Below are 27,734 nucleotides of genomic sequence, written 5' to 3'. Positions count from 1 at the left end.
ATGGCTCTATTATTAAATGTTTTTTTGGGAGTATTTTAACAGCAACATCTCACAATAACTGACCATTTCTAGACACATCATTCCCTATCTCCATCAAAGCGAAGCCAAGCCCTCCTGTGCCCTATTGAAAGAAAAGGTAAGCATTCATCACCAAATTAAACATTGTAAGTGATCAAATCAACTCATTTTTATCTCAATGTCTTATGAAACGTGATTTTTAAAGCTATGGATGTGTCTCTTTGACTTCTAATCATGTTTTATTTGAACTTATTGTTAATTAAGTTGTCTTGGATTGTGTTATATGAAACATGAGCTCAAATATTGGTATTCTTTGTTGGGTGCAATTCATGTATATCCCACTTGATTTTTGAAGAGGGGTTGGAGGACAATTGTGATAATAGACACTTTGATTTTCTTTAGAAATCAAGAAACTAACCTGAGTTTATGCACATTAGTAATACGCTCAATGTCCCTTTATATTTGTAAGAGCTCTTGGGAGATCTTGAAGAGAAGCTTGAGAAGTACAAGGAACTTATATTCTAGATATGCAAAGTCTCTCACTATTGATAACTATGTTCATTTTAATGATGTGATCTAAGCAATCAATGCTCCAAGGACAACTTTGATTACTATGTATTATCTTATTAATGAGGATTTTAGAAGGCATGAAACAAACTTCCCTTTTCATAGGGATCAACAAGAGTGTCTTTTGATCCAAAAAGACAAAAGTTTTCTTGTGTTTCTCCAATGTATGGAAGATTCTTCTTTAGAGAAAGTACAAGAGAAGAAGGAAGAAGATGTTGCATGTATAGATCGAGAGGTTGAAGAGAAGGCAAAGATATTTCAAGAGGATGTTGAGAACTAGTTGTTGGTGTAAGGTTTTAATCCTATTGTGTTAAGAGTTAGAACATTATAAAGGTAGAATAAGAGATGGAATTGAATACATACATTGAAGAAGCCCCTCTTGATTGTATCCCTACATTTCCTACCTACCTTATCACAACAAAAAAAGATATGTATTGCTCAATGATATTCAACATACTTTTGATCTTAGAGAAAATTACTTCTTAGCCATCCTAGTAGCAGCACATGGGGTCAGATTGATGAGGATTTCATACGTTATGAGCCATGCACACTAGCAGGCCTGGATGTTGAGGGGGAGAATTTTCAAGATAGCTCCATGACCCACAAAAGGAGAGTTCTTAAAGATCTAAAAAAGACTTAGTGTTGAGGGCATGGGGTATGAAGACATGCTAAAGTCTCCATTAGAGGAGAAGCCAAAGAGCTTAATAGATCTTTATGATGAGAGCCTTCTTGAAGATGATGAGAACCCAAAGGTACGAAATATATTTTCAAACTCTTCATAGACTTAATATTAGAGTTTTGCTGTGCTTAATGGATAAGTAACTTACCCTGATAGCTTTTTTGGAAGAGCCAAGGGCTTTAGACCGCTAAATCTTGGGAAAAGTCAACGACTTGGCCACTATATTGAAAGACTAAATAATCAGCCTATTACAATTTATCATAAGATATACTCAAGCTCTTAAAGTTTACCAATAATAGCTCTAAAAGCTATTCCCAAATTCATTAGATATGAAGTTTTCAATAGAGGAGTGGAAAAGATAATTTTGGTGGAGAAGGAAGAAACCATAAAGGTTTTTAGCCACATGCTTGGTTATCGTGGGTCTAGAGTTGTATACTTTGGAGTTATTAGCTCTTATTTACTCTCCCATGTATACAAAAGTTTTGAACCTTCTCCTAGGCTATAGAAAGCAAGAGTTTTTGAAATGTAGAGGTCTTATCAAATAGGATGAAGCCAAAGATTCCTTTGTAAATAGAAATAGGATAAAGGATCTTAAAGAGTCAAGGGTTTCTTGAAACCCATCTTTTCATTCTCTTTGTTTACTTTGTAACTATTTTGAAAATATATGCTTTGCATAAGAGTTTTGATATCTCTCTTTCCTTTTTCGGGTAATCATTTGTATGATTTTTATCAAAGATGATGTATTACATGATGTGACTATATCTTTAAGCTTAAATTTATGCCAAATTTGTCTATAAAACCATTGAAAGACCTTAAATAAGTATTTTCCTTGACTCTTTCTTCTCCATATCTTATATGTTTGAAGTATTTTGTTCTTGCTTGATAATGTGATTTTTCATGCCTTGGATTGACTAGATAGATAGGATTCTATATTTTTTGATGAAATATAGAGCATCGCTATATAAAATATGCTGCATAGTTAAATAATAAAGAGAGAGTTAAAAATCTTATATGAGTTAGACAATGAAGAAACATAACTTCTTACCATATGGTGAGTGAAGCGTTGATTACCTTAAGCTTCTGTAATTTCCTTTTGAAGAGGTTCAATTGGAGTTTGAAGTCTTTGATATTGTCATCTTTCCAATCAATTTTATCATAACTAAAAATATTTTATCTAGTGTTTTCCAAACTTTGGCTTTTCTATTCTGAACCTATCCATTATCAGCATGATTCTTAACTGCACTATGTACTGGGAATTGGTTGAATCTCAATTACTAGAGTTTATCTTGCCAAGCTTTCTATGAAAGCTTAGGAACCTTCTAGGATTCAAACGAATGGATTGCGAGCATTGGACTCCATGTTGAAGGTCAGCTACTTCAATTGCATTTAATTTGATAGATATATATCAAAAAATAAGAAAAACTAGATTCTTCCATCCATACCTATTGACTTCATGAGATTTTTTCCTTAGAGGGTTGATTTTGCTTGAACACTCTTGCTATGGAGATGGAAAGCTTGATGTATTCGAAATGAGCTTTTCTTAGAAAGGCTAGATAATAATGACTTTTTACTAGAAAGGTTGGGGTAAAATGCTCAAATTTATCTCAAGCCAAAAGGAATAATGTTGAGATTGTTGAGTAGAGTGGTGATTCATAAATGTAGTCTTATTAATCACTTTTTGTAGGCCCTAGAAATAGCTTCACTTGTACAAGTTCTCTTTATATGTACAAAAAAATTAGAGTTCTCTTTATATGTGAAAAAACATCATTTTTTGTACAAGTTCCAAGAACAATGGCTCTATTATTAAATGTTTTTTTGGGAGTATTTTAACAGCAACATCTCACAATAACTGACCATTTCTAGACACATCATTCCCTATCTCCATCAAAGCGAAGCCAAGCCCTCCTGTGCCCTATTGAAAGAAAAGGTAAGCATTCATCACCAAATTAAACATTGTAAGTGATCAAATCAACTCATTTTTATCTCAATGTCTTATGAAACGTGATTTTTAAAGCTATGGATGTGTCTCTTTGACTTCTAATCATGTTTTATTTGAACTTATTGTTAATTAAGTTGTCTTGGATTGTGTTATATGAAACATGAGCTCAAATATTGGTATTCTTTGTTGGGTGCAATTCATGTATATCCCACTTGATTTTTGAAGAGGGGTTGGAGGACAATTGTGATAATAGACACTTTGATTTTCTTTAGAAATCAAGAAACTAACCTGAGTTTATGCACATTAGTAATACGCTCAATGTCCCTTTATATTTGTAAGAGCTCTTGGGAGATCTTGAAGAGAAGCTTGAGAAGTACAAGGAACTTATATTCTAGATATGCAAAGTCTCTCACTATTGATAACTATGTTCATTTTAATGATGTGATCTAAGCAATCAATGCTCCAAGGACAACTTTGATTACTATGTATTATCTTATTAATGAGGATTTTAGAAGGCATGAAACAAACTTCCCTTTTCATACGGATCAACAAGAGTGTCTTTTGATCCAAAAAGACAAAAGTTTTCTTGTGTTTCTCCAATGTATGGAAGATTCTTCTTTAGAGAAAGTACAAGAGAAGAAGGAAGAAGATGTTGCATGTATAGATCGAGAGGTTGAAGAGAAGGCAAAGATATTTCAAGAGGATGTTGAGAACTAGTTGTTGGTGTAAGGTTTTAATCCTATTGTGTTAAGAGTTAGAACATTATAAAGGTAGAATAAGAGATGGAATTGAATACATACATTGAAGAAGCCCCTCTTGATTGTATCCCTACATTTCCTACCTACCTTATCACAACAAAAAAAGATATGTATTGCTCAATGATATTCAACATACTTTTGATCTTAGAGAAAATTACTTCTTAGCCATCCTAGTAGCAGCACATGGGGTCAGATTGATGAGGATTTCATACGTTATGAGCCATGCACACTAGCAGGCCTGGATGTTGAGGGGGAGAATTTTCAAGATAGCTCCATGACCCACAAAAGGAGAGTTCTTAAAGATCTAAAAAAGACTTAGTGTTGAGGGCATGGGGTATGAAGACATGCTAAAGTCTCCATTAGAGGAGAAGCCAAAGAGCTTAATAGATCTTTATGATGAGAGCCTTCTTGAAGATGATGAGAACCCAAAGGTACGAAATATATTTTCAAACTCTTCATAGACTTAATATTAGAGTTTTGCTGTGCTTAATGGATAAGTAACTTACCCTGATAGCTTTTTTGGAAGAGCCAAGGGCTTTAGACCGCTAAATCTTGGGAAAAGTCAACGACTTGGCCACTATATTGAAAGACTAAATAATCAGCCTATTACAATTTATCATAACATATACTCAAGCTCTTAAAGTTTACCAATAATAGCTCTAAAAGCTATTCCCAAATTCATTAGATATGAAGTTTTCAATAGAGGAGTGGAATAGATAATTTTGGTGGAGAAGGAAGAAACCATAAAGGTTTTTAGCCACATGCTTGGTTATCGTGGGTCTAGAGTTGTATACTTTGGAGTTATTAGCTCTTATTTACTCTCCCATGTATACAAAAGTTTTGAACCTTCTCCTAGGCTATAGAAAGCAAGAGTTTTTGAAATGTAGAGGTCTTATCAAATAGGATGAAGCCAAAGATTCCTTTGTAAATAGAAATAGGATAAAGGATCTTAAAGAGTCAAGGGTTTCTTGAAACCCATCTTTTCATTCTCTTTGTTTACTTTGTAACTATTTTGAAAATATATGCTTTGCATAAGAGTTTTGATATCTCTCTTTCCTTTTTCGGGTAATCATTTGTATGATTTTTATCAAAGATGATGTATTACATGATGTGACTATATCTTTAAGCTTAAATTTATGCCAAATTTGTCTATAAAACCATTGAAAGACCTTAAATAAGTATTTTCCTTGACTCTTTCTTCTCCATATCTTATATGTTTGAAGTATTTTGTTCTTGCTTGATAATGTGATTTTTCATGCCTTGGATTGACTAGATAGATAGGATTCTATATTTTTTGATGAAATATAGAGCATCGCTATATAAAATATGCTGCATAGTTAAATAATAAAGAGAGAGTTAAAAATCTTATATGAGTTAGACAATGAAGAAACATAACTTCTTACCATATGGTGAGTGAAGCGTTGATTACCTTAAGCTTCTGTAATTTCCTTTTGAAGAGGTTCAATTGGAGTTTGAAGTCTTTGATATTGTCATCTTTCCAATCAATTTTATCATAACTAAAAATATTTTATCTAGTGTTTTCCAAACTTTGGCTTTTCTATTCTGAACCTATCCATTATCAGCATGATTCTTAACTGCACTATGTACTGGGAATTGGTTGAATCTCAATTACTAGAGTTTATCTTGCCAAGCTTTCTATGAAAGCTTAGGAACCTTCTAGGATTCAAACGAATGGATTGCGAGCATTGGACTCCATGTTGAAGGTCAGCTACTTCAATTGCATTTAATTTGATAGATATATATCAAAAAATAAGAAAAACTAGATTCTTCCATCCATACCTATTGACTTCATGAGATTTTTTCCTTAGAGGGTTGATTTTGCTTGAACACTCTTGCTATGGAGATGGAAAGCTTGATGTATTCGAAATGAGCTTTTCTTAGAAAGGCTAGATAATAATGACTTTTTACTAGAAAGGTTGGGGTAAAATGCTCAAATTTATCTCAAGCCAAAAGGAATAATGTTGAGATTGTTGAGTAGAGTGGTGATTCATAAATGTAGTCTTATTAATCACTTTTTGTAGGCCCTAGAAATAGCTTCACTTGTACAAGTTCTCTTTATATGTACAAAAAAATTAGAGTTCTCTTTATATGTGAAAAAACATCATTTTTTGTACAAGTTCCAAGAACAATGGCTCTATTATTAAATGTTTTTTTGGGAGTATTTTAACAGCAACATCTCACAATAACTGACCATTTCTAGACACATCATTCCCTATCTCCATCAAAGCGAAGCCAAGCCCTCCTGTGCCCTATTGAAAGAAAAGGTAAGCATTCATCACCAAATTAAACATTGTAAGTGATCAAATCAACTCATTTTTATCTCAATGTCTTATGAAACGTGATTTTTAAAGCTATGGATGTGTCTCTTTGACTTCTAATCATGTTTTATTTGAACTTATTGTTAATTAAGTTGTCTTGGATTGTGTTATATGAAACATGAGCTCAAATATTGGTATTCTTTGTTGGGTGCAATTCATGTATATCCCACTTGATTTTTGAAGAGGGGTTGGAGGACAATTGTGATAATAGACACTTTGATTTTCTTTAGAAATCAAGAAACTAACCTGAGTTTATGCACATTAGTAATACGCTCAATGTCCCTTTATATTTGTAAGAGCTCTTGGGAGATCTTGAAGAGAAGCTTGAGAAGTACAAGGAACTTATATTCTAGATATGCAAAGTCTCTCACTATTGATAACTATGTTCATTTTAATGATGTGATCTAAGCAATCAATGCTCCAAGGACAACTTTGATTACTATGTATTATCTTATTAATGAGGATTTTAGAAGGCATGAAACAAACTTCCCTTTTCATAGGGATCAACAAGAGTGTCTTTTGATCCAAAAAGACAAAAGTTTTCTTGTGTTTCTCCAATGTATGGAAGATTCTTCTTTAGAGAAAGTACAAGAGAAGAAGGAAGAAGATGTTGCATGTATAGATCGAGAGGTTGAAGAGAAGGCAAAGATATTTCAAGAGGATGTTGAGAACTAGTTGTTGGTGTAAGGTTTTAATCCTATTGTGTTAAGAGTTAGAACATTATAAAGGTAGAATAAGAGATGGAATTGAATACATACATTGAAGAAGCCCCTCTTGATTGTATCCCTACATTTCCTACCTACCTTATCACAACAAAAAAAGATATGTATTGCTCAATGATATTCAACATACTTTTGATCTTAGAGAAAATTACTTCTTAGCCATCCTAGTAGCAGCACATGGGGTCAGATTGATGAGGATTTCATACGTTATGAGCCATGCACACTAGCAGGCCTGGATGTTGAGGGGGAGAATTTTCAAGATAGCTCCATGACCCACAAAAGGAGAGTTCTTAAAGATCTAAAAAAGACTTAGTGTTGAGGGCATGGGGTATGAAGACATGCTAAAGTCTCCATTAGAGGAGAAGCCAAAGAGCTTAATAGATCTTTATGATGAGAGCCTTCTTGAAGATGATGAGAACCCAAAGGTACGAAATATATTTTCAAACTCTTCATAGACTTAATATTAGAGTTTTGCTGTGCTTAATGGATAAGTAACTTACCCTGATAGCTTTTTTGGAAGAGCCAAGGGCTTTAGACCGCTAAATCTTGGGAAAAGTCAACGACTTGGCCACTATATTGAAAGACTAAATAATCAGCCTATTACAATTTATCATAACATATACTCAAGCTCTTAAAGTTTACCAATAATAGCTCTAAAAGCTATTCCCAAATTCATTAGATATGAAGTTTTCAATAGAGGAGTGGAAAAGATAATTTTGGTGGAGAAGGAAGAAACCATAAAGGTTTTTAGCCACATGCTTGGTTATCGTGGGTCTAGAGTTGTATACTTTGGAGTTATTAGCTCTTATTTACTCTCCCATGTATACAAAAGTTTTGAACCTTCTCCTAGGCTATAGAAAGCAAGAGTTTTTGAAATGTAGAGGTCTTATCAAATAGGATGAAGCCAAAGATTCCTTTGTAAATAGAAATAGGATAAAGGATCTTAAAGAGTCAAGGGTTTCTTGAAACCCATCTTTTCATTCTCTTTGTTTACTTTGTAACTATTTTGAAAATATATGCTTTGCATAAGAGTTTTGATATCTCTCTTTCCTTTTTCGGGTAATCATTTGTATGATTTTTATCAAAGATGATGTATTACATGATGTGACTATATCTTTAAGCTTAAATTTATGCCAAATTTGTCTATAAAACCATTGAAAGACCTTAAATAAGTATTTTCCTTGACTCTTTCTTCTCCATATCTTATATGTTTGAAGTATTTTGTTCTTGCTTGATAATGTGATTTTTCATGCCTTGGATTGACTAGATAGATAGGATTCTATATTTTTTGATGAAATATAGAGCATCGCTATATAAAATATGCTGCATAGTTAAATAATAAAGAGAGAGTTAAAAATCTTATATGAGTTAGACAATGAAGAAACATAACTTCTTACCATATGGTGAGTGAAGCGTTGATTACCTTAAGCTTCTGTAATTTCCTTTTGAAGAGGTTCAATTGGAGTTTGAAGTCTTTGATATTGTCATCTTTCCAATCAATTTTATCATAACTAAAAATATTTTATCTAGTGTTTTCCAAACTTTGGCTTTTCTATTCTGAACCTATCCATTATCAGCATGATTCTTAACTGCACTATGTACTGGGAATTGGTTGAATCTCAATTACTAGAGTTTATCTTGCCAAGCTTTCTATGAAAGCTTAGGAACCTTCTAGGATTCAAACGAATGGATTGCGAGCATTGGACTCCATGTTGAAGGTCAGCTACTTCAATTGCATTTAATTTGATAGATATATATCAAAAAATAAGAAAAACTAGATTCTTCCATCCATACCTATTGACTTCATGAGATTTTTTCCTTAGAGGGTTGATTTTGCTTGAACACTCTTGCTATGGAGATGGAAAGCTTGATGTATTCGAAATGAGCTTTTCTTAGAAAGGCTAGATAATAATGACTTTTTACTAGAAAGGTTGGGGTAAAATGCTCAAATTTATCTCAAGCCAAAAGGAATAATGTTGAGATTGTTGAGTAGAGTGGTGATTCATAAATGTAGTCTTATTAATCACTTTTTGTAGGCCCTAGAAATAGCTTCACTTGTACAAGTTCTCTTTATATGTACAAAAAAATTAGAGTTCTCTTTATATGTGAAAAAACATCATTTTTTGTACAAGTTCCAAGAACAATGGCTCTATTATTAAATGTTTTTTTGGGAGTATTTTAACAGCAACATCTCACAATAACTGACCATTTCTAGACACATCATTCCCTATCTCCATCAAAGCGAAGCCAAGCCCTCCTGTGCCCTATTGAAAGAAAAGGTAAGCATTCATCACCAAATTAAACATTGTAAGTGATCAAATCAACTCATTTTTATCTCAATGTCTTATGAAACGTGATTTTTAAAGCTATGGATGTGTCTCTTTGACTTCTAATCATGTTTTATTTGAACTTATTGTTAATTAAGTTGTCTTGGATTGTGTTATATGAAACATGAGCTCAAATATTGGTATTCTTTGTTGGGTGCAATTCATGTATATCCCACTTGATTTTTGAAGAGGGGTTGGAGGACAATTGTGATAATAGACACTTTGATTTTCTTTAGAAATCAAGAAACTAACCTGAGTTTATGCACATTAGTAATACGCTCAATGTCCCTTTATATTTGTAAGAGCTCTTGGGAGATCTTGAAGAGAAGCTTGAGAAGTACAAGGAACTTATATTCTAGATATGCAAAGTCTCTCACTATTGATAACTATGTTCATTTTAATGATGTGATCTAAGCAATCAATGCTCCAAGGACAACTTTGATTACTATGTATTATCTTATTAATGAGGATTTTAGAAGGCATGAAACAAACTTCCCTTTTCATAGGGATCAACAAGAGTGTCTTTTGATCCAAAAAGACAAAAGTTTTCTTGTGTTTCTCCAATGTATGGAAGATTCTTCTTTAGAGAAAGTACAAGAGAAGAAGGAAGAAGATGTTGCATGTATAGATCGAGAGGTTGAAGAGAAGGCAAAGATATTTCAAGAGGATGTTGAGAACTAGTTGTTGGTGTAAGGTTTTAATCCTATTGTGTTAAGAGTTAGAACATTATAAAGGTAGAATAAGAGATGGAATTGAATACATACATTGAAGAAGCCCCTCTTGATTGTATCCCTACATTTCCTACCTACCTTATCACAACAAAAAAAGATATGTATTGCTCAATGATATTCAACATACTTTTGATCTTAGAGAAAATTACTTCTTAGCCATCCTAGTAGCAGCACATGGGGTCAGATTGATGAGGATTTCATACGTTATGAGCCATGCACACTAGCAGGCCTGGATGTTGAGGGGGAGAATTTTCAAGATAGCTCCATGACCCACAAAAGGAGAGTTCTTAAAGATCTAAAAAAGACTTAGTGTTGAGGGCATGGGGTATGAAGACATGCTAAAGTCTCCATTAGAGGAGAAGCCAAAGAGCTTAATAGATCTTTATGATGAGAGCCTTCTTGAAGATGATGAGAACCCAAAGGTACGAAATATATTTTCAAACTCTTCATAGACTTAATATTAGAGTTTTGCTGTGCTTAATGGATAAGTAACTTACCCTGATAGCTTTTTTGGAAGAGCCAAGGGCTTTAGACCGCTAAATCTTGGGAAAAGTCAACGACTTGGCCACTATATTGAAAGACTAAATAATCAGCCTATTACAATTTATCATAACATATACTCAAGCTCTTAAAGTTTACCAATAATAGCTCTAAAAGCTATTCCCAAATTCATTAGATATGAAGTTTTCAATAGAGGAGTGGAAAAGATAATTTTGGTGGAGAAGGAAGAAACCATAAAGGTTTTTAGCCACATGCTTGGTTATCGTGGGTCTAGAGTTGTATACTTTGGAGTTATTAGCTCTTATTTACTCTCCCATGTATACAAAAGTTTTGAACCTTCTCCTAGGCTATAGAAAGCAAGAGTTTTTGAAATGTAGAGGTCTTATCAAATAGGATGAAGCCAAAGATTCCTTTGTAAATAGAAATAGGATAAAGGATCTTAAAGAGTGAAGGGTTTCTTGAAACCCATCTTTTCATTCTCTTTGTTTACTTTGTAACTATTTTGAAAATATATGCTTTGCATAAGAGTTTTGATATCTCTCTTTCCTTTTTCGGGTAATCATTTGTATGATTTTTATCAAAGATGATGTATTACATGATGTGACTATATCTTTAAGCTTAAATTTATGCCAAATTTGTCTATAAAACCATTGAAAGACCTTAAATAAGTATTTTCCTTGACTCTTTCTTCTCCATATCTTATATGTTTGAAGTATTTTGTTCTTGCTTGATAATGTGATTTTTCATGCCTTGGATTGACTAGATAGATAGGATTCTATATTTTTTGATGAAATATAGAGCATCGCTATATAAAATATGCTGCATAGTTAAATAATAAAGAGAGAGTTAAAAATCTTATATGAGTTAGACAATGAAGAAACATAACTTCTTACCATATGGTGAGTGAAGCGTTGATTACCTTAAGCTTCTGTAATTTCCTTTTGAAGAGGTTCAATTGGAGTTTGAAGTCTTTGATATTGTCATCTTTCCAATCAATTTTATCATAACTAAAAATATTTTATCTAGTGTTTTCCAAACTTTGGCTTTTCTATTCTGAACCTATCCATTATCAGCATGATTCTTAACTGCACTATGTACTGGGAATTGGTTGAATCTCAATTACTAGAGTTTATCTTGCCAAGCTTTCTATGAAAGCTTAGGAACCTTCTAGGATTCAAACGAATGGATTGCGAGCATTGGACTCCATGTTGAAGGTCAGCTACTTCAATTGCATTTAATTTGATAGATATATATCAAAAAATAAGAAAAACTAGATTCTTCCATCCATACCTATTGACTTCATGAGATTTTTTCCTTAGAGGGTTGATTTTGCTTGAACACTCTTGCTATGGAGATGGAAAGCTTGATGTATTCGAAATGAGCTTTTCTTAGAAAGGCTAGATAATAATGACTTTTTACTAGAAAGGTTGGGGTAAAATGCTCAAATTTATCTCAAGCCAAAAGGAATAATGTTGAGATTGTTGAGTAGAGTGGTGATTCATAAATGTAGTCTTATTAATCACTTTTTGTAGGCCCTAGAAATAGCTTCACTTGTACAAGTTCTCTTTATATGTACAAAAAAATTAGAGTTCTCTTTATATGTGAAAAAACATCATTTTTTGTACAAGTTCCAAGAACAATGGCTCTATTATTAAATGTTTTTTTGGGAGTATTTTAACAGCAACATCTCACAATAACTGACCATTTCTAGACACATCATTCCCTATCTCCATCAAAGCGAAGCCAAGCCCTCCTGTGCCCTATTGAAAGAAAAGGTAAGCATTCATCACCAAATTAAACATTGTAAGTGATCAAATCAACTCATTTTTATCTCAATGTCTTATGAAACGTGATTTTTAAAGCTATGGATGTGTCTCTTTGACTTCTAATCATGTTTTATTTGAACTTATTGTTAATTAAGTTGTCTTGGATTGTGTTATATGAAACATGAGCTCAAATATTGGTATTCTTTGTTGGGTGCAATTCATGTATATCCCACTTGATTTTTGAAGAGGGGTTGGAGGACAATTGTGATAATAGACACTTTGATTTTCTTTAGAAATCAAGAAACTAACCTGAGTTTATGCACATTAGTAATACGCTCAATGTCCCTTTATATTTGTAAGAGCTCTTGGGAGATCTTGAAGAGAAGCTTGAGAAGTACAAGGAACTTATATTCTAGATATGCAAAGTCTCTCACTATTGATAACTATGTTCATTTTAATGATGTGATCTAAGCAATCAATGCTCCAAGGACAACTTTGATTACTATGTATTATCTTATTAATGAGGATTTTAGAAGGCATGAAACAAACTTCCCTTTTCATAGGGATCAACAAGAGTGTCTTTTGATCCAAAAAGACAAAAGTTTTCTTGTGTTTCTCCAATGTATGGAAGATTCTTCTTTAGAGAAAGTACAAGAGAAGAAGGAAGAAGATGTTGCATGTATAGATCGAGAGGTTGAAGAGAAGGCAAAGATATTTCAAGAGGATGTTGAGAACTAGTTGTTGGTGTAAGGTTTTAATCCTATTGTGTTAAGAGTTAGAACATTATAAAGGTAGAATAAGAGATGGAATTGAATACATACATTGAAGAAGCCCCTCTTGATTGTATCCCTACATTTCCTACCTACCTTATCACAACAAAAAAAGATATGTATTGCTCAATGATATTCAACATATTTTTGATCTTAGAGAAAATTACTTCTTAGCCATCCTAGTAGCAGCACATGGGGTCAGATTGATGAGGATTTCATAAGTTATGAGCCATGCACACTAGCAGGCCTGGATGTTGAGGGGGAGAATTTTCAAGATAGCTCCATGACCCACAAAAGAAGAGTTCTTAAAGATCTAAAAAAGACTTAGTGTTGAGGGCATGGGGTATGAAGACATGCTAAAGTCTCCATTAGAGGAGAAGCCAAAGAGCTTAATAGATCTTTATGATGAGAGCCTTCTTGAAGATGATGAGAACCCAAAGGTACGAAATATATTTTCAAACTCTTCATAGACTTAATATTAGAGTTTTGCTGTGCTTAATGGATAAGTAACTTACCCTGATAGCTTTTTTGGAAGAGCCAAGGGCTTTAGACCGCTAAATCTTGGGAAAAGTCAACGACTTGGCCACTATATTGAAAGACTAAATAATCAGCCTATTACAATTTATCATAACATATACTCAAGCTCTTAAAGTTTACCAATAATAGCTCTAAAAGCTATTCCCAAATTCATTAGATATGAAGTTTTCAATAGAGGAGTGGAAAAGATAATTTTGGTGGAGAAGGAAGAAACCATAAAGGTTTTTAGCCACATGCTTGGTTATCGTGGGTCTAGAGTTGTATACTTTGGAGTTATTAGCTCTTATTTACTCTCCCATGTATACAAAAGTTTTGAACCTTCTCCTAGGCTATAGAAAGCAAGAGTTTTTGAAATGTAGAGGTCTTATCAAATAGGATGAAGCCAAAGATTCCTTTGTAAATAGAAATAGGATAAAGGATCTTAAAGAGTCAAGGGTTTCTTGAAACCCATCTTTTCATTCTCTTTGTTTACTTTGTAACTATTTTGAAAATATATGCTTTGCATAAGAGTTTTGATATCTCTCTTTCCTTTTTTGGGTAATCATTTGTATGATTTTTATCAAAGATGATGTATTACATGATGTGACTATATCTTTAAGCTTAAATTTATGCCAAATTTGTCTATAAAACCATTGAAAGACCTTAAATAAGTATTTTCCTTGACTCTTTCTTCTCCATATCTTATATGTTTGAAGTATTTTGTTCTTGCTTGATAATGTGATTTTTCATGCCTTGGATTGACTAGATAGATAGGATTCTATATTTTTTGATGAAATATAGAGCATCGCTATATAAAATATGCTGCATAGTTAAATAATAAAGAGAGAGTTAAAAATCTTATATGAGTTAGACAATGAAGAAACATAACTTCTTACCATATGGTGAGTGAAGCGTTGATTACCTTAAGTTTCTGTAATTTCCTTTTGAAGAGGTTCAATTGGAGTTTGAAGTCTTTGATATTGTCATCTTTCCAATCAATTTTATCATAACTAAAAATATTTTATCTAGTGTTTTCCAAACTTTAGCTTTTCTATTCTGAACCTATCCATTATTAGCATGATTCTTAACTGCACTATGTACTAGGAATTGGTTAAGCGCAAATGGAGATTGGGAGCCCAAAACATTTACTATAAATGATTGGGTTACAATGCTACCATCTTGCAGGGGCTCTTACAATCCAAAGGATTGGTTACTTTTAGAGTTACAAAATTTCATAAAGTGTGTGAAGCATGTCAATTTGATAAGCATGCAAGACAACCTTTTTTGCATGTTAGAGATGTGAGTAGAAACATACTTGATGTTGTACATATAGATGTTTGGGAATCTACATAGAACATAACTCTTGGTGGCATAAAATATTTTATTACGTTCATTGATGATTATTCAGAAAAGTTGTGGGCATACTTTATGAAGTAAAGGAGTGATGTATAACACTTCAAAACTTTCAAGGCTGTGGTTAAAATAGAAACATGCTTTAAAGTTAAGTGCTTGAGATAAGATAGAGGGGAAGAGTACCTCTCTAATGAGTTCAGTGCCTTCTTGAGGTCTCATGGGATAAAGAGATAGTCTACTCACATGTATATTCTACAACAAAATGCGGTTGTAGAAAGAAAAAATATGCATATTGCAGAAGTTGCATGGGCATTGATGGCTAAAAAGAATATGCCAAAATATTTTTGGTTTGAAGCTATCCATATTGTCTATATTAGGAACATAAATCCCGCAATTATGGTTTATAGAATGATCCTCGAAGAATGGGTTATAGGTAAGAAGCTCGATGTGTCACACTTGAAAGTGGTTGGTTGTATTATATATATTCATGTGCTAGATGAACTGTGAAAGAAGCTTGATACAAAGGTTGAAGAATGTATTTTTATTGGATACTCTTTAGAGCAGGAAGGATATCTTTGTTATAACCTTATCAACATAGATGAGTTCAGAGTGGTTGGTATGCATCTAGTGGTGATGCATTAGATGATGATGATAGTTATGTGCAGAAAGAAAAGCAAGAATCATGGAGCCTTAGTGGACCAAAAGTATTATCTAGTACTAAACCTATAGTTAAGACCTTCGTCTTGGAGGCTAAGGAGTAGCTCCACATCTTTAGGTGGACCTACAAGTGTTGTAGCTAAAGGCAAAGGAAAAAAAAAAGACAAATGAAATTTGAGATGAAGGATTTGTGTGAGCTGAGATACTTTCTTGGTATTGAGGTGATCAAATGTGATGATGGTATATAGCTATCCTGAAGACAGTATGGCTTGAATATGTTATCCAAGTATGGTATGACATCATTGAAATCTCTTTCAATACCATTTGAGTAAAATGTAAAGTTGAGTGCTGATGTTGGGGATGAGATAGAAGAATTTACCATGTTTAGAAGGATATTAGGCAGTCTGATTTACATGACTATCACAAGGCCAGACTTGAGCCACGCTATTGGCCTTGCCAATCAATATATGTAGATGCCTAGAAAGCCTCATTTGGATTTGGTCAGACATACATTAAGGTATGTGAAGTCCACTATATATAATGGACTTTTTATGAGGCATGTAAGGATGCAGAGGCGTTTAGATACATAGATGCAGATTGGTGGGTTGGTAGCATGTCAAATAGAAGATCTACCAACAGATTCATGTTTCCCCTTGGTAGTGCAGCAGTTACATGGAGCAAAAAAAAGCAATCTATAGTTGCTTTGTTGAGTATAGAGGCTGAGTATAGAGGTATTGCTATGGTAACATGTGAGATTGTATGGCTACAAAAGTTATTGGGTGATTTGGATGTGCAAGGGGATGCTCAAGTTTTCATTCATTGTGACAACATGAGCATCATACAACTAGCTAGGAACCAGTTTTCCATGCTAGAACAAAACACATTGAGATGCACTACCACTTTGTGAGAGAGAAGGTACTTACATGAGAGATTGACTTGTTATGTGTCAACACATAGAATCAGATAGCTGACATTTTCACAAAGGCATTGGGTGTAGAGAAGCTTTGAAAGTTTCAAAGCTTACTTAGAGTTGCAGAGATATAGTTGAGCTTGAGAGGGAGTATTGAGATGGCAAGCTCAACACGTGCGGACATTGATGATGGACCACTTAGCTAGATGGGTTTGCACGTTTACATTTAGTATGTTGGTGGTCACTATGATCCTCAAATGGCCATTGACTTATCACTTATTATATTTAGTTTATTGTACCTACCTACTACTGGCATAGTTATAGTGCCAGTCAATTAATATAGTTAGTTATGCACTCATTGAATCAGTAGGCCACTTTCCTTTATGTTATATCTTATCTATACTTTGTGTACATTGTTTTGTGTGTGGAAGAAGAAGAAAAAACCAACAAGAAATCATTTTGGACTCCATTTCTCTTCTTGTTTTCTCGAGTGAGCTTCCTCTTGTGTATATATTGTGTGTTTAGTGTAGCAACTCAAGCAAATCCCCCCACCACACAATTCTTGACAAGATTTGGGTGTTTTAACATCTTCATCATCCTCTATTTTGCTAGACTTGATGTGACACATATTGCATTAGAGAACTACTATTAGTACCTTGCATAGAAGAAGAGAGGTTGCAATGGCAAAGGTGTAGATATATAGAGATTGGAAGCATGATAGTGTGCAACTAAAATGAATGGAGGAAACCTGTTGAAATAGTCACAAATGGTGTTGCAAAAATTTTGCATATCTATGTGCGAGCATAGGTAAACCATATTTTCATATGTTGTACTACCACTAAAGGAGCTAGTTCATGTTTCTAATGTGAGTATGGGCCAAAATGAGAAAGAGATAAGTGAACAATTGAAATAACACTCATATATTTCTCTAATCAAAACATGACACAAACATTTGCATTATCAAACTCATAAAAGAACATGCCTAAAAGGCAATAAAATACAAGAAATAAGCAAAGAAATAACCAAGAATAAGAAAATGGTACTCGAGTTGTTTGAGCAAAAAAATTGCATATAAACAATGTGCAGTGCAAGATGGCTCAACCTTAGACAATAATTCAATGTTATCACTTCACAATCACATTTTCAACTCATAATTGGGGTGCATGATGATTTCATTGATCCCTTGATGGAGTGTCCTTTGTATAAGAGTTGTATAAGAGTAGTGATAGAGAAATGCTTCTCAAGTATTTTTTTAATTGCTTAGGTGCAAGGCCCTCAATTGCTCTTTTAGATTGCGTCATGATTGGTTTAAACTCACTACCATGAAATAGAAAAAGAAAAACCCCTTGGAGTAGGTTTATTTACATTGGCCTTGGGGAGGGCTAGCACCATCAAGAATACTGCCTCAATCGGTGTTTTGTGTTCATTGGAATACTACCTTAGTTGGCAATCTGTACTTAGTCATCCATCTTTTAGCCCGATGATTTTAGAAAAGATCAGTACCTAGCTTACAATCACAAACATCTTATTTTGAATGCATTACATACAAAATTTTTAAAAAGTTTATTTTCAAGACAAATCTTTTGTTTCCAAAAATAGTAACATCGAGGAAATTTAGCATAAGTGGCAAAATAACTTTGAGACAAATTAGCATAAGTGGCAAGATAATTTCGAGACAATTCAGCATAAGTGGCAAAATAACTTTGAGACAAATCAACATAAGTGGCAATACCTTCTAATAGTCTTCCTAGACTTCCTCTTCATTGGGGATTAGTTTGGACTAAATTTAGGCAAGAATTTCATACTCGAGGATATAACTCCCTTGGAGTTTCATGGGTCTTTGCCTTTCGCAATAAAAGAAAATCTTAGTTAATTTAATTAGAAACAGTATCCTTTGGCAATTGCATCTCAAGGTTTCTTATATATCGAGGATTAGTGTCCGTTATTACCCATCACAGATTTTGTTTGATCAACACAAAAATAAAAAATATTAAATCTTTTAGGGACACAATACATTTCTTGTACTTTCTTAGGTTCATCTTGTACATACCCAAGTTACCCCTTTAAATTCACAGTTAAGAATTCCTCAAAGAAATTATATGTAGGAATTGAATAAAATCTTATTCTACGCATACAGCTTATGCTGCTATTTATGGGATAAAGGCATGCTAGTTGTTTTTATTTAAAAAAAATAGTACGCGAGGATCCATGACAAGTGGTTAGTTGATAGTATTTGTGGCTTTGTTTGTAATCCCCATACTTGCCATTCTATTTGTAGTAATTGTGTCCTCAACATTATTGGTAGATCATGCCTCCATGACCTTTGTAGCTTTCTTCTTTGGGGCCATGGTCTTTAATAATGAGATCGTAAAAAATGAAAATTTGGTGAAGGAGCTTGGGGATAATTAGATTGATGAAATTTTTGATTGATGGGGGGGAGGGAGAAGCAATCACCAAGAATTTTGAGAAATCAAGAAGAGTCTTGATTCCATAGGGGGAATAGGATAGAAGGGACATATGAATTGAATTCGAGAGCTCCTGGAGTATCCTCCTTGTCTTCTTGACGAGAAATTCCCGTGCCCACACTTCTCTTGCTCCAATCCCTCTTGCTCTATACTCTTGAGAAGGGCCTCTCCTCTCTTGCTCTGACGATCCTTAACAGCTCCCCATACCTCGTATTTATAACTAAATTGGAGAAGAAAGGTTGTGGCTAAGAAGAAAAGCTCTTTATGGAAGGGGTCTTGGAAAAATCAACAATCTGAAGCTTTCAACATGCAATCTGATGGTTCTGTTGGCTCCAAAAGGGGGGTAAAACCCAAAGATACTTGATTAGAATTCTTCCAGATCACCCCTTCTTGTTCTCCCCATTCGGAGTGCTGTTTGTTGCTATTATTGCAATTGTGACATGCATGATTTTGCCAATCCTTATTTTTGCATGATTTTGCCAACCCTTATTTTTGCATGAAATCTCTAAAATTGGTTGAAAAAGCCACTTGTTTTTTTGAATGACATCCTATTCTAGAAGTTTCCATATATTTTTAGGGTATTTATAATAAATAATATCCAATATAAAAAAAATGATAGTTTTGTCCAAAAATCTAGTATTTTTAGACCCTCCATACTATAGACACTGACACTAATGACTAATATGGCTCATAAATATCGTTCAAGTGGTAACTTCCGTGACGAGTGGCTACTGTCCTTGTCAATCCAAGAAAATGTTAGGTTACGATCCTCGGGTCTTTTTGCTCAAGATCTTCTCTATTTAATGATTTTAGAGTTCTTCAAGTCCATTCTGTGAGAAGTTGGAAATATTTTAAGTCAAAGATAAGGTATCATAGTTATACTCTTTGCCACATGTGGATCATGATTGTGATCTTGCTCTCTACACTTTTGGGATTTGTGGATTACATATCCATAGGTAGAGATTTCACATCTTCCACTGAAAACAAGGATTTTGACAAGATCCACGCCTTCTTTTTGAGCATAGATAAGCTTGGGATTAAACACCAATCTATGTACCCTCATATATACCACCATGTGCTACCATTATACTCTTTGCACATGTGGATCACGATTGAGATCTTGCTATCTATCTTTTTGGGATCAATGGATTACATAACCAGGGGTAGAGATTTCACATCTTCCACTAAAAACAAGGATTTTAGCATATCCATGCATTCTTTTCAAGCATAGATAAACTTGGGATTAAGTATAAGAAGAGGAGGGTTGATATGCCTTGAGCCACTAACTTTATTCTTTTGGATTATCCCAACAAATATATAATCAAATAGAGGTTGCATTCCCTAATGGAACAAAGGGATATAGGAATACATTCGCCATGGGTTTAGGGTCATATTGAGATGCTTGGTAGATCACCTTGGTTTTAAATTATAATCACATTTGGTCTTCTATATTGTGCACACTAAGCACTTCTTGTTCATGTATTGAGAGGCATGCACCCCATTTGAATCTTGAGATCATGCTGGAGGACATTGTTTCAACAAGGGAGATGATGGTTGATGGTACCTCCACTGAGATGATTTTTTGTTGTATAGTACCTTTAATATTTTAATTTTTTTAATCACATGGATATTTTTGTGCATTTAATGTTTGTGTTGGTGTTCTATGATAGATGGACACCTTTCTTCTCTAGATGCTTCAACATTGTGGAGGGCTAGCTTCAGTGTAGCTTATGGAGTCCTTAAATTTCACAAGACATAGGGTATATAATTTGGACATTAGGTACTTTGACATTGCTTGTTAAATGTGGGTAGAATGATGGGTTCTAGTGAGGAGTCCCATCTCAGTGCCCATGTGTAGTAGATTGTTCCAAAAGTTAGTCCAAAAGTAGAGCACTGAGACTAGTTATAATGCTTCTCAAGTTTCATATTAATTATGCTAAAGTCCACATCTAGAAGTGACACAAGCTAGGCCAAAAGTATAGATGATGAGAGAAAAATAAGAGGGCAACAAATAATACTTGGCAAGTCATCTTGTTACAAAGTAGCACTTTTATAAGGGCATGATTTTGACTCCCAAAACAAATGTGCCTCCTATCTTTCATAATAAATTTCATAGTTATTTTTTAATAGAGAGTGTTAATGTAATTATTTTTGCTGCAAAAAGAGGTTTAAATATTCACATCATGATTAAGGGGAGAAACCACTCATAAGTCATCCAACCTACGTTAACTTAGTATATGCTTTGATACTTGGTTTATACAAGTCAGGGAGTTGGACAAGTCCTAGGGAGGGGTGTTTGGAGCGGTTGGATTGAGAGGGCCCTCCTAGATCTCATTCTAGATTGCTTTACTTCTCTCCATGTGATGACATTTCTCTTCTTCATACACACAAAACTTGAAGAATGTAATTGAATCTTCCTCTTCTCCAAGATCCTAAGCAATGTGGTTCTTTGGTTTGGTTTGATTGCCATGGGTGAGAAACTTGTTCATCTGATTGGACTACTTGCCAATGACTTGTACTAGTGCTTGAATTTCTACATGTTTCTTGAGATAAAGGTTTCCTTTTTCCTTTTTCCTTTTTGGCAATGTGTTCCTTTGCTATGCTTCCACCTTGGCCACCACTTCTTTTTTCTTGACGACATGCACATCAAAGTCACATATTAGTTTAGGTAGAAAATTGACATTATTATTATTAAAAAAACACTCATTCCTAGTCAACTAGAACGTCCACTTTGTGACACCTCATATACATGTCCAGAGAGTTGAGGGTAGCATGCTTGCTTCCTCTAGCAAAGGCTCTTTCTAGAATATGTAGTACAAGCGGAAGGGGAGGGTAGTTGTGTGGAGCTAGTGGATATATGGTTCATTGCTAAGGTAGTTGAGGAAGAGGTAAGGGAGGGTTTCTTTTTCTTTATTGCATCTCTTGTAGAGTCTTGACCATATTCCCATCCTTTCATCTCTATCATGGGTCCATACCACCTTATGTAGGGTGAGCCAAAGGAGAAGGGATACTTTGGGGGCAAGGGGGGAGCTCCATATCTATTGGAATTGGAATTTCCATTTCTTGGGGCTCCAATGCTGTCTCCATTTTTTTAAGCCTTGCTACCAAGATATGATTATCCCTAGGAAGGAATAGGAATGTGAGTAGTTTACTTTTACTAGGCCAACCAAAGTATACAATTCTTACCTTGTTGGGATAGATTGCTTTTAGCTCAAGATCCCTTTTCTTGGAGTTGGTTGTATAATCCTAGATGTCTGCTCAAACTCAAATTCTTTTTTTTTGGAGTTTAGATACTTTGGTGAAGTCCTCATTGGTGACTAGGGGGAGGGAGATACTAATCTAGATAGAGTCATGCCTCACCCAATGCTGGGCTTTGACATGGTTTTTTAGGGAGATTTGGTTTTTAAAGGTCTATCATGCTTTCCATATTCTTTTAATAAGAGGGTTAGCTCCCTTGGCTTCGAATTTGATAGGGGAGAGCAAGGCTATGTGGCTTGACAAGTTTTTGAGTCTAAGGCAACTTTCTACTTGGAAGGAATTTTAGCTTTGAAACAATAGTGTGGCCCATTCCTAGTTCGGATTTGTAGTACTTTGGATAATTCATTTACTGACCAATCAATTAGCTAACACACACATGCCTAGTATACCAAGCCCACATTGTCTCTCTGGTAGAGTGCATGGTTGCTAGGAAACTTTGAGTATCTTGAACTTATTTGAATCCCCCCCCATAGGAAATTCCTATACAATCTCTCTAGCTACCCCATTGCCCCTTTTGGGGGTTTCCAGCATGTTAGAAAATATACACAGGTGGAGGTCAATATACGGTTGATAATGACACACATTGAGGTAAGGGATAGCTATAGCCTTGTCCATCTCTCTAGCTTCTTTTGGATTCTCTGCAACACCCAATTTGACTCAATGTGACTTTGTAGCCCATAGGGATGCCTAGTAGCTTGAATATTTTCCCTTTAGGGATTTCTTGGCATAGGCCTTTAGGATCCACTCAAGAGGTTCCCTAATCAATGTTTTGATTTTGGTTCTGATATGGTTGACCATAGAATGTGATGCTTAATAGAAGGTTTCCAAGCATTTGTAGAATGTTGTAATGGACTCATTGTCATTAATCAAGGTAGCATTAGTATCATCTACGAAGAGGTTAAGGATCATCTCCTTGTTATCAAGGAGATTGATCCCTCTGATTTTCCCTTTTTTGTATTTGATCCTAAATCAGCCATCCCAGCCCATCTACAACAATGGCAAGCAGTAAAGGTGCCACTGGGTAGCCTTGTTTGATCGATCTTCTTAAAGGTAGGGCCTTCCTTTGCTGTCCTGGATAACACATTCCCAAATAGAAATGAGACAAATTTTATAAATTTCTTGCCCAACCAGTAGGGACTGGAGAATAAAGTTCCATTCAAGTCTAGCATATGCCTTCCAAAGGTTTACGATGGCATCAAGTATGTATCTCTCTTTAATGAAACCTTTTTGCTCCTTACCCATTTTTTGAGGTGTATCATCAGCCTTCTTGAAATGGCCTTGGCATATATTCTATATGCTAAGGTGAGACATCTAATTGGCCTCCAATTCCCCAAGAGGTCTTGTTCCTCCTTTTGGTGTATTAGTCTCACCAACCCTTCATTGATGGAGGAGGAAAAGCCATGTAGTGTATCATTTCATGCCAAACCTCCATTAGGGGGGACACTAGTAGATCCTTATACTATAGGAATAGCTCGTTAGGTAGACCATCCAAGCCCATGGGTTTTCCTTTGGTAAGGGAGTATATTGTATTAGACAATTCAATGTGGGAGAGATCTCAATCTAGTAGGGGGACTCGTTTAGGGGGTATTACCTTTTTCTTGCACCTAGAAACTCTTGCTTTAGTTGATGTTTGTTCCTCTAAGACCATCCTTGCCTTACTAAATATCTCAAAGAAATGCTCATAGACCACTCCCAAATTTTCTTCCTGATTGGTAGCTATGGTCCTGATCCCTCTTATGTAACAAGGGAAATCTATCCTTGACTTGCTTTTGTCTGAAGGTTTTAAAGTACTCCTTGGAGGGTATGTCTCCCATGTCTCCCAACCAATATCTCATATAAAGGTGAATTTTTTCTACTCCTAACATCTCTTTCTGTCTAGCCTTGGCTTTCACCTTTTGAAGGAGGGGCTACAACTCAAATTTCCCTTCATTTCTAATGAGATTAGCCCCACATAGGTCTTAGCTCTTCATTCTTGTCTAAGTTTTGTCATTATGCTCTTTGCCTCACCAAGGAAAATTTGGTATTCCTTGATGGAAGTTTCCTAGTGACTATCCTTGGCAAGTGTGTCTCCCATATTTCCTAGCTGCCAATCCACACATGCCTGAATCAGAATAGGTTGGGGCTAGCATGAAAGTAGTCTCCCCGCTTGGGAGACCCATGAACAAATTTAGCTAGGGTGGTGAGGATGGGCTTATGGTCTAAGAGGGCCATTGAGTGTAAAATTTTTTAGTGGTAGTTCCCATAGGCACTCATGAGTCCAACCAATATGTAGCATCTATCTAATCTATCTTTACATAGATAGGGAGGCTTTTCATTATTGAACCAGGTGAATCCTAGGTGGGGATTGGCATCAACTAGTCCATGAAAGTATTTTAGCATTTCCCATGCCATCTTATCCATTCCATTGACTACTGTCCCCATCCCTTTGAGTCTGTTAGATATAGTCTCTTACATGTTGAAGTCGCTTGTCAAGATGATTGGGTAGTCTATGGCCTTTATGGAGTTCCAATTTTGGCCCTTGAGTTATATGGTCCTAAAGCATAGATTGTCAATATGACTATTTTGTCCTCATTATTCAAGTGCATAGCCACCCAATTATTACCATGATCCTTACTTACTATCTTAACCGTCAACTCTAGCCTAACTCTAGCCTAGCTACTTTAACCTACTGGGAATTGTTGGGATTTATGAAATCACACTCCTAAGACAACCTCTGTTTATAGAGTAGTAGGGCAAGGGACATGCAACAACCTAGGAGAAGTTGCTTGAATCCCATAGGCAAAGTGAGAAAATGGGAACCATCCTACAACTATAAAAGCATGTATGTAACATTGAGTTAAACGAAGAATGCTATTGTAATATGCACTTTCATTCTTGTCTCTCTCTACTCAAGATTGTGTTTATGAATCCAGGCTAATCTATCCTGGTACCTAATTTACTTAAGTAACAATTAGTGTCTAGTCTTAGTCATCATGCAATTGTCATTGACTTCCATCCTCCATAGCTAGACCTTGCTCAAGGATCAACGTTTCTCAACAATGTATTAGAGCCATGGTGAGCTCAGTTTAACTTGGCTCATAGCTCCTCTAGCTCCCCACAATCTTTGGTTAGCTCACCTCCACAAGAATCTTTCATCTCTCACTTTATTTTCACTCATCACTCTTGACCTCTATAGCCAACATCACCTACCTCTATTGGAGCAGCTATATCTCTTTAACCAAGCCATATCTCCTTGACCTCCATATCTCTACCATTCTTCACCTTCATAGCCAACATCACCTACCTCTATTGTAGCAACCATATATCTTCAACCAGGCTATATCTCTCTGAGCTTTCTTCTCAAGACTCGTTCTTCAAGTCAAGATGCACAAGTTCCTAGCAAAAAAATTGAGGAGATTGATGCACATCATGCCCAATATTTACATTTTTCCAAATGTGGGCGCAATTTTGACAACGATCACTTTGAAGGCTTAAATATCTTAGCTCAAGAAAAATGAGTATAAAGCCTCTTAGGGAGACTTAGAATCATTACTGAGCATCCTCTATCTCAAAGCGTTTGAGCAGATTCAACCTGTGGAGCTCATGGGAGTTGGTTTACTAGTTGTTGTCCTTGTTTTAATAGGATAGCCATAGCCATTTTGATCTCAAGCTAAAAAATTACTTCATTTTTTCTCTTCTTTGGCTCAAACAACCCACTGCAGCTCTGATCCATTGTACCACTGAAGTTCCAACAAGTGCAACCCTTAAACTTCGCAAGAAGAAGGTTTAAGAAGATCAACCATCAACATCTGACATTAAGCTTCAAGATAGTATCTCTTGATACTAAATAGTGTTGTTTAAACACTAATAGAAGCTATTGTGTCTTTTGGCACAATTTTTCATTTTCCAACTCTCTTGTCAGATTTAACTCAATTGTTGAAGTTGATTCTTAGTTATTTCAATGACAAACATGTAAATTTTTATGTGGATGCCATTCATGGGAAGAAACATGATTCTTGTTACTCATCTATACTACACAAGAAGATTGTTTGCTCTACTTGTAGGAGGAAATGGAGCTACTCACATGCAATCGATTGTTTCCATTTGAAGAGTTGAAAGATATTTTAGCTACCTTGGTCATCATGGAAAACTCAAAGATTGTGGTATCTTTGCTTAAGGGGGACTACAAGAGCAAAGTCAAAGAATATTCAAGGAGAGTGGATAACATCAAAGCAAGCAAAGTGGAGAGCATCAAGAACAATGAAAATAAGATATATCATATTGAAAGAAAACCACAAAAAGCTTACAAAGTCATATCTAAAGATGAAAACCACAAGGGCCTATCGGTCCTTGTCTCCAAATTTTACTAGACCTTTTTATAGCCTTGCATGTACTTAATGCTCCAAATCATAAGCTTTGTAACCCTCATGTAACCTATATGCTAAGCCTCTGCACACTTAGTGAGGCATTGTGATGGCCTCTAGATTTATATAGTTGGTTTTTCCATGTCTACACTTAGCAAGGTTCTACTCATGACAACCTTTGTATACTTTGTGCTTTTTATGGTTGTGATTGAGGAGGGGTGTTGAGTTTTATGCAATCACACTCCTAAGACAACATCTTTGTATGAGCAGTAGGGCAAGGGACATGCCACACCTAGGAGAAGTTGCTTGAATCCCATAGGGACATGGAGAAAAGGGGAATCATCCTACAACTATAAAAGCATGTACTTGACATTGAGTTAAATGAAGAATGCTATTGTAAATCTTACTTTCAGTCATGTCTCTCTCTACTCAAGATTGTGTTTATGAGTTCAAGCTAATCTATCTTGGAACCTAATTCACTTGAGTAATAGTCAATGTCTAGTCTTAGTCATCATGCTTCTTATAATTGAATTCAGTCCTCCATAGCTAGACCTTGCTCAAGGATCCATGTTTCTCAATAGGGACAAATGATGTCTGCCTTGAGATTCTCTTGGTATAGCCATGCCTTGATGACTCTTAACCTACAGGGGTCTATTAGGCACTTTGAAATATAGGACATAATTCTAAATTTGTTGCTTGTCATTTCTTGCTAGATTTAGAGTGAGAGTTTTTACCTCTAGATTCATTGCTATTAGTCAAAGGATTGTGCTTGCTTGGGTATACCTTTGAATGTCTCCTCTTATTGCCTCCTAAGTTATTGATCGGATGGGGGGTAGGGAAAATCTTACCAATAGGGATTTTATGGGTGGATCCAATCCTACCGACAACGTTTCCTCCTTCACCTATGATTTATTAGCTTCCTCAATATCATCTGCATCTTCCTCCTACATTTTACTCAAGTCAAAGTCATGAATTTCTTTTTCAAAAGAGTCTTCCTACATGGGGGTGTCTTGGAAAAACCTAGACCTATCAATGAACTCCTTGTCAAAACTATTTGAGTTTACCTCTAATTAGGATTTTTATTTCCCTTTGACTTTTTAACACTTTCTATGCTT

The sequence above is a fragment of the Lygodium microphyllum genome, chromosome 5, assembly GCF_053477565.2.
Source record: "Lygodium microphyllum isolate KBCC chromosome 5, Lygodium_microphyllum_v1.1.10, whole genome shotgun sequence".
NCBI classification, from domain to species: Eukaryota; Viridiplantae; Streptophyta; class Polypodiopsida; order Schizaeales; family Lygodiaceae; genus Lygodium; species Lygodium microphyllum.
This window is presented reverse-complemented; position numbering follows the sequence as displayed.